Genomic DNA, 7,445 nt, shown 5'->3' on the forward strand with positions numbered 1-7,445 from the left:
TATGCTTCCGGTGTAGGCTCGATCATGTATGCTATGACTTGTACTCGTCCTGATGTCCTTACCCTCGGTGGGAGTGATAACTTGAGAGTATTGGGGTATAGTGATGCTAGCTTCCAGATTGATAGGGATAATTTCCGCTCTCAGTCAAGCTGGGTCTTTACCTTAAACAGAGGAGCAATTTCTTGGAAAAGTTCCAAGCAGGAGATAGTGGCTTATTCAACTTGCGAATCAGAGTATATAGGGGCAAGCGAGGCAGCAAAGGAGGCTATATGGCTAAAGAACTTCATTGGAGACCTTGGAGTTGTACCAGCTATAAAGGAGCCTATAGAGATTTTCTGTGATAGTGAAAGTGTAGTTGCCTTAGCCATGGAACCAAGGGATCACGGGAGATCCAGACACATCGACATAAAATATCATTTCATCATAAATCGAATATAAGAAGGGCTCCTCGTGGCAAAGAGGGTATCATCCGATGAGAACCCGACAAATCCCCTCACGAAGGGACTGGGAAGGGTTAAGCATCTCCAGCATGCAAGGCACACAGGGCTGAAGGATGATATTAGTTTTAGTAGTTAGATAGCTTTGAAATGTGTAAAGTGTAATTGACATTTGATGATGAATAAAAGTTGTATTTATTTACGAGTAAAGTGTTGCTATCTTTTGTTAATCGTTTACTGTCATTTCATTTTGCATGTTTTAACTTCCAGAATAATTATGTTAATTTATTTCATATTATTCAAATTATCCACAATCGGTTAGATGTTGGAAGTAGGTATGAATCAAGATTGTCATGGGTTAGCTTGTATAGGTCTAAGATGTTGGACATATCTACAACACTCATGAGTGCTCATAAGTTATGAGTATTGGATTCAACCCACGCTCACTAGTATCACTTCATGGAATTTATCTCAAGTGATTGTGAGACGGTAATATCATATAAGTCTTCAAACCTAGAGATATGACTTATTGCCTATGAGTTGGTTATGTATTGATTGTACGAAAATGCATTGGTAACTCGATGTTATAAAACGTGCCTTTGTGTATGATTCAACAAGTAGTAGAACAAGCATATGAATCGAAGTTTATCTATTCCTTCTTGGATTAGAAGCGATATCTGGGCCCCTCGATGATTTTGTGTTAACCCATGTACCAGGCCCGGTCAGAACTAAGTTGATGTGTTCAATTAAGTTCTATGTCAAACAAATTAGAAATCGAGAAACAAACTGTTGGACAATAAGTAAGACATTGTTCCATGTATTTGTCCGGTTGATATCTAGAACAAAGGATTATATGATCACTTACTTAAATGGCGTATCATCATCATCTCAGTTGCACGAGACCTTGAAAGAGCTACAATTATTGATCGGTTCCTGAATTCATTCTTGCACTTATATTTGTTAGACTTATCCAAGTGGGAGACTGTTGGATTAGGTGTCTAAGTTCATAACTATTTCTGGAATGTACTTGACCCGATTAGCATGGTCCATTTGGGTTGCATGGCATCATGCATTTGGATAGACTAAAATGATAGAAATAACACTTAAGGTGTATTAATATATTATAAGTTCTAATATATTAATAGTATTATTTAATTAGTATTGATCAAGAATTAATTAAGTGATAAAATGGAGACTAATGAAATATATGGGTTGATTTTGTAAATCATCCATACTTGTATAGTGGGATAATGCTTCATGGATTATCAAGTTGGGCTAAAACCTATAGGATGCTCCATGGTATTTATAGAACCCATGGGTCATGGAAATGAAAAGTCATGACAATTAGGGTTTACATGGTGTAACCCTAATTGTAGCATACTATATAAGCTACATGTTATTCACCAAAATTGGCCACTAAGACATACAAGTGAGGGCTAGCCGATTTCTAAGTGTTCTTCATTTCTCTCTAAGTTATTTCAAGTGCATTTGGTGTTGTGTGAGACATTTAAGGCATCACACTTAAGGTTCTAGGCTCACAAGGTTTTCAAGGAATCCAAACTACTACAAGGTATGTTTTCTTGCTTACTTTTATGTTTAAAAGTTCCCCATGTATGCTAGATAAGTTATGAACCTTGGAAAAACAATTTTGCATGTATCATAGATAAAACATAGATCCAAGGTTTCTAGGGTTGCATCTACACCATAGGAGTGTTAGAATGCTCAACACCCTTCAATTCAAAGGGGAGTTCGCATTTGGAAGATGTTATTTGTTTCTCTCGCTTTGAATACCCCATGCATTGATGAGTCTCACAATTTAGGTGGAGAAATGCCAAGAAGATCGAAAATCATGATCTTCATCAGTTTCAACATCTAGGGGGAGATAAATCTAGTTCTTTAGCTGTTCATCCGATTATCTCAATCTCACATTCATTTTGTCACTGCTTTATCATTTGTGTTCTGTCTTCATGTGCGTGCTTCACCGATTCATGGTTATCGATTTTCTTCATCATAAATTACTTTTTGGGTAATCGATTCTTCTTATGAATCATGTTTCTCATGATGTTGATCCTTAATCAAATTTCTTCTTTAGTTTATTGGTTTTTGTTATTCTATCGATTTTTTTAAAATCCTTTAGCGATTCGTGGAACTGAGTTGTCAATTTCATCATACTATGAATCGATGATATAAGCAATCAATATACATCGATTTTCTATCTCATAGTGAGTTATTTTTTAAACGTAGATCGATAATTACTTTCTGATGAACTGATGAAGAACATTTTCAATTTAGGCTGAATATAATTTTGATCTAAAATCAATTCAATGGGAATGAAATCAGTGTTTGTCAAGTATGATGAAGGGTTTCGCAATCGTGATTAGAACTCAGTCGGAGTGGTTGTGTATTTGTTCGCAGTTGTTGGTCAAACTAAAAGTGAAACTTGGAATTGTGAACTTTGTGGTGCGAACGGACTCACGTGCGAACTTAATCGGAATCATGATTTGGATTCGCAATCGAAATAGATGTTTGAGGTTTCGGTATTGTTATGTCACATGACTAGAAATTAGTATATTGCTCGGAATCGGAAGAATTGGATCGTGTTCGGAATCGCGTTCCATTTGAAACTGGATTCTCGAAACCGATTCTTCAGAGTTTGGAATGCTTGGATTCGGGGATTGACATTAATTCACATTTGGTACTAAAACTTGTTGACTCGGAGCGAACCACGAATGGATTCAGAATCAGAATGTGATGCTTAACATTCAGAACTCTGGGCTCGGAATAAATGATTGTTCGCGATTATTTGGATTCGGAACCAATGATTTGCTTTTCAGTCGATGAATCGTAGTTCACGATTACGGGTCGTTTTTCTATGTTCGTGTTTGAATGATCAGTTGGGGAAAATGACTTAAATTTACAATGTCGGTCCCTGTTATTTTCGCAACTTGCCAGTTTTGATCCAAATTCCGAATTGTCACAAATAAAAGGGATAATGATGTTGAATTATTGTTTAGTCCCCTGAATTTCAACAAGTGACAGTTTCTACCCAATATTCAGAATTGTTTGTAAATCTTAGGGTTGATGAACATACATGGGTTTTTAATGCGCATATTTTTTTCGTGAATAGAAAATTATGGATTTCAACAAGTCTTGGCGGTTCGGAAAGTCGTTTTTCGCGATAACGTCAATTTGTTTTTCACTATTTCAGATTTTAAACTTCATTGTTTATATCATTTTTTCTGTGGGGGGTCATAGTATTTTTTTATCCATTCAAGATCATTCTCATGACCATTTGAAGGTTTTATAATCATGTTTTTTTATTATTAATAGGGGGAGAATTTGATATGGCTATTTGAAATTGGATTGTGACTTTTCAAATTTGAAGATTTTTTATGAAGCTTGTGGTAGTAATATGAAGGTAGCTTTACAGAAGAAGTTCTTCATCGATCTCACTAAAGCTTTTACAGAGAAGTAGCTTTTATAGAATAAGTTCTTCATCGAGCTCGTCTAAAGCCTTGATATATCTCCGACTTCTAGTATTTTCTCGATCAAGTGGTGTTACGAATCTTAAATTTGGGTTGTTACATGATATTTTTTAGTGACTTATATCATTAGCTTATCTGAAAATCATTGTGACTTGGAGGGGAAGTTCTTCAAAGACAAGAATTAATTTTGTTAATTAATTCCAAAATGAGTTTTTATGGTGGGTTTGGATTTCTCGAAGATCTTTAGTATTACATTAGAAAATGAAGTTTAAAAACATTACTTCAGTGCTTGGTTTATATATCCTAGAACCCATTTTTGAAGACTATTGAAGAATCAAGATTTATGGATCGCTAATGAGATTCCTTGTCACGAGATCCTTTCTTATTTGTTAGATGCTTGTATTAGAAGTTGAAGCCTGGTCATCCATTCCATATATTGAAAAGGTGGGGGGGGGGGGGGGGGGGGGGGGGGGGGGGGAATGTAAGGTTCAAAGTAGTCCATGGATTATGACAATGGCCCCCATTGATCAAGTGTAGGTTAAAGGCCCAAGACTTGTCCTATTCGGATATATTGTCTTATATTATTCATAATTAAGGTTAAGAGTGAGACAAAATGTAGGCGCCAAACATATAAGGTTTCTTAGGTAGAGTAGATTCTTTAGTCTATTCTTATAGTGTAAGTTATTCCTCATGTTATTGAATAAATCGATTGATCATTCGACATATCTTCATAAATGTGTTCGTTCTTATTTTCTGCATTTTATTCATCAAATCGTTCATACGGTTTGGACTCAACAATCCTTGAAGGCGCAAAATGTTTCCATGGTTATGAAATAGGTAAGACAATCACAAGACTACATAATCTAGCAAGAAAACTGGGTGGAATTATATCAAAGGGTACATTACCAGGAGTGTGGCAAAACATATCCAAGATTTTTGAGCCTACAACTAGAACTGGAATTTCATTCGATGAAATTTTTTAGATTCATACAAAATCTAGAAATGGTACACTATTATGGAAGGACAAATGGATTGATGGTATTCCGTTACAGGAACGATTCCCAACACTCTACTTTGAATCGTGTAAATCATGTTTTGTTATTGAAAGAAAATCTGGAGTCGACTTTCAGTGGAACTGGAAATCAACTCCCACCTCCGTGGCTGCTGTTTACGAGTTACCTATGCTTGAGTTAACCATGCAAAATTATAATTTTTTTGCAGGGCCAAGATGAATTCAGATATGTCATCAGTAATGACGGAAAATTCACGGTGGAAGCAATACGGAAAATAATGGATTCAAAACTATTTGTAACAGGAGGCGGCATATTTTACTTGGACAAGATTGCTCCATTGAAAGTCTCGTGTTTCATTTGGAGGGCGATGGCTGGAAGGATCCTAGTGGCTGATGAGTTGTTAAAAAAGATGGTTCCAAATTCCCTCAAACATATGTCATCTATGCAACAATGAATTGGAAATGGTTGATCACGTGCTAATCAGATGTCCGTTTGCAGTAACCACGCTTGAATGATTATCAGAATAACTCCAATCGAGATCAATGGAGCAACAACAACGACAACAATGGAGGAGAGACGAGTCGCTTAATTTTGGTCTTTTTGATTCAACGGCAGCAACCACCTTTGGGAAGAATGAGGATTCTAAGGTTAGGCATGCTGTAATTTTTTTTTTTGGGATTCATCGCTTTAAAGAAATTCCTGAAACATCCCTGTAAATATAATGCAAATAGGGTTTGTAAATGTTGACTGTGAAGAAGAAGAAGATGATAATGTATAAGTGGATTTTGTTGGAAATCAGCCCCTCTACTTTGCACACAAAAGAAAACAAACAACCTGTTTAATACGTGAGAAATATATAGAAGAAAAAGTAGTAGTTGGGACTCAAAACGGCTGCACTCTACCATTTATTCAATGACTCATTCAACCTATGACCGACCCTACCATTTATTCAATTCACTAATTAAAAATAATATCAAAATAAACCAAACATGTCAAGATTAAAATAACGAACAGATTTACAGTTCTTGAAGAAACATGCAATCGCCTAAAAGAATTCGGGATTCCGCTGTTGAGATCGAAGTAATAGATCGAAAATTTGTTGAATTTCAAGGGACAATGCAGACTCGCGAAGATGGATTCAAGATCTCAAGTTCTTTGGTCTTTCTCTCTCTTCAATAATTTTTAATTAAATGGAGAGGTATAAATGTTCAATACATAATTTTTTCAAAATAAAAATCCATCGGTGGAAAAATCAAAATCAGGATTTATGGCTTCTAACTCTATGATATGTTTCTATTTCTGAATATATGGCTTCCTGTTTGAGCGTCCTAAAATTCTCCGATTATTTTCTAACATTCCTATTTGATATTCCTAAAATTTGAGTTTTTTTGTCCATAATAATGTGATTTAGAAAACTATTTCGGTACATTCAAAAATAATTACAATATTAATGTTTCTTCTCAATTTTCTTTACTTTTCAGTTTTTTTTTTAGTGTTTTTTTATTTTAAATATCCGATTTTTCTCTATTATTCTTTTATTTTACCTTTTATTTGTTTTTTTCTTTTAATTATTTTTTTAAAATAATAGTTTTGATTGCAGTTTTTATTTTACCTTTTTTACTGTTTTTTTAAACAACAGTTTTTATTTATCTTTTTATTTCTATTTTTTATTTTAAATATTCGTCTTTTATACAATCTTTTTACCATTAAATTTTAGCCATCATAAATTAAACATACAATATTTTTTAAGATGCAAAAACTCCAATATTACACATACAATAAAAAACAATCAACATTGTTTGTTACAAAAAAATACCACAATTAAAAGAAAAAGTCCAATATTGTTTGTTACAAAAAGAATAAGTATCCTAATGTAAGTATAACTTGCATCTTAGAGTCCAAATAGTCGTGCTTGAGTCGACGACCTCAAATTGTCTATATGTCCTAATGCAATGGATCTTGATTGCTCTAAGAGCATTGGGTATGGGTCACAACATACCCATTCATAATCATTGACACATCATCTTCTTCTCCTCATGACTTTAAGAGGGGGTGGTATTCTCAGCCATAACAACGTTGAGGTTAAGCCAAAATAGAAGAAAGGCAGAGGGAATAAAGAAAGAGAAACAATCACAATTCATGTTGCATCTCGTCCCCGTTACAACGTATTACACCACAACGCCCCTTAACGATATTGGGTGGCGGTGTTTTCATGTTATGACGGCGATGTAAGGCCTCCACGTCGACAATAACGTCGTGTTCATCTGCCCATACCGATCGCTCTAAGAAGTTTCTCTTTATCCTTGAAAGAATCTTTTCCCAACTCTTGCATAAAATTGTTCTTACTCGTTGATTCCGACACAATCTAATTGTCATCAATATTCAAATTTGTTCCTTCCATATTAGTAAACGTTGAAGGTACTTGAACATTGTTGTCAAAAGATGCTTCTTCATCATCTTCATCTCTAATTTCGTCTTCCAATATTTCATTTAACTCAACTTCATTATCT

This window comes from Lactuca sativa, chromosome 5 (assembly GCF_002870075.4).
Source record: "Lactuca sativa cultivar Salinas chromosome 5, Lsat_Salinas_v11, whole genome shotgun sequence".
NCBI lineage: Eukaryota > Viridiplantae > Streptophyta > Magnoliopsida > Asterales > Asteraceae > Lactuca > Lactuca sativa.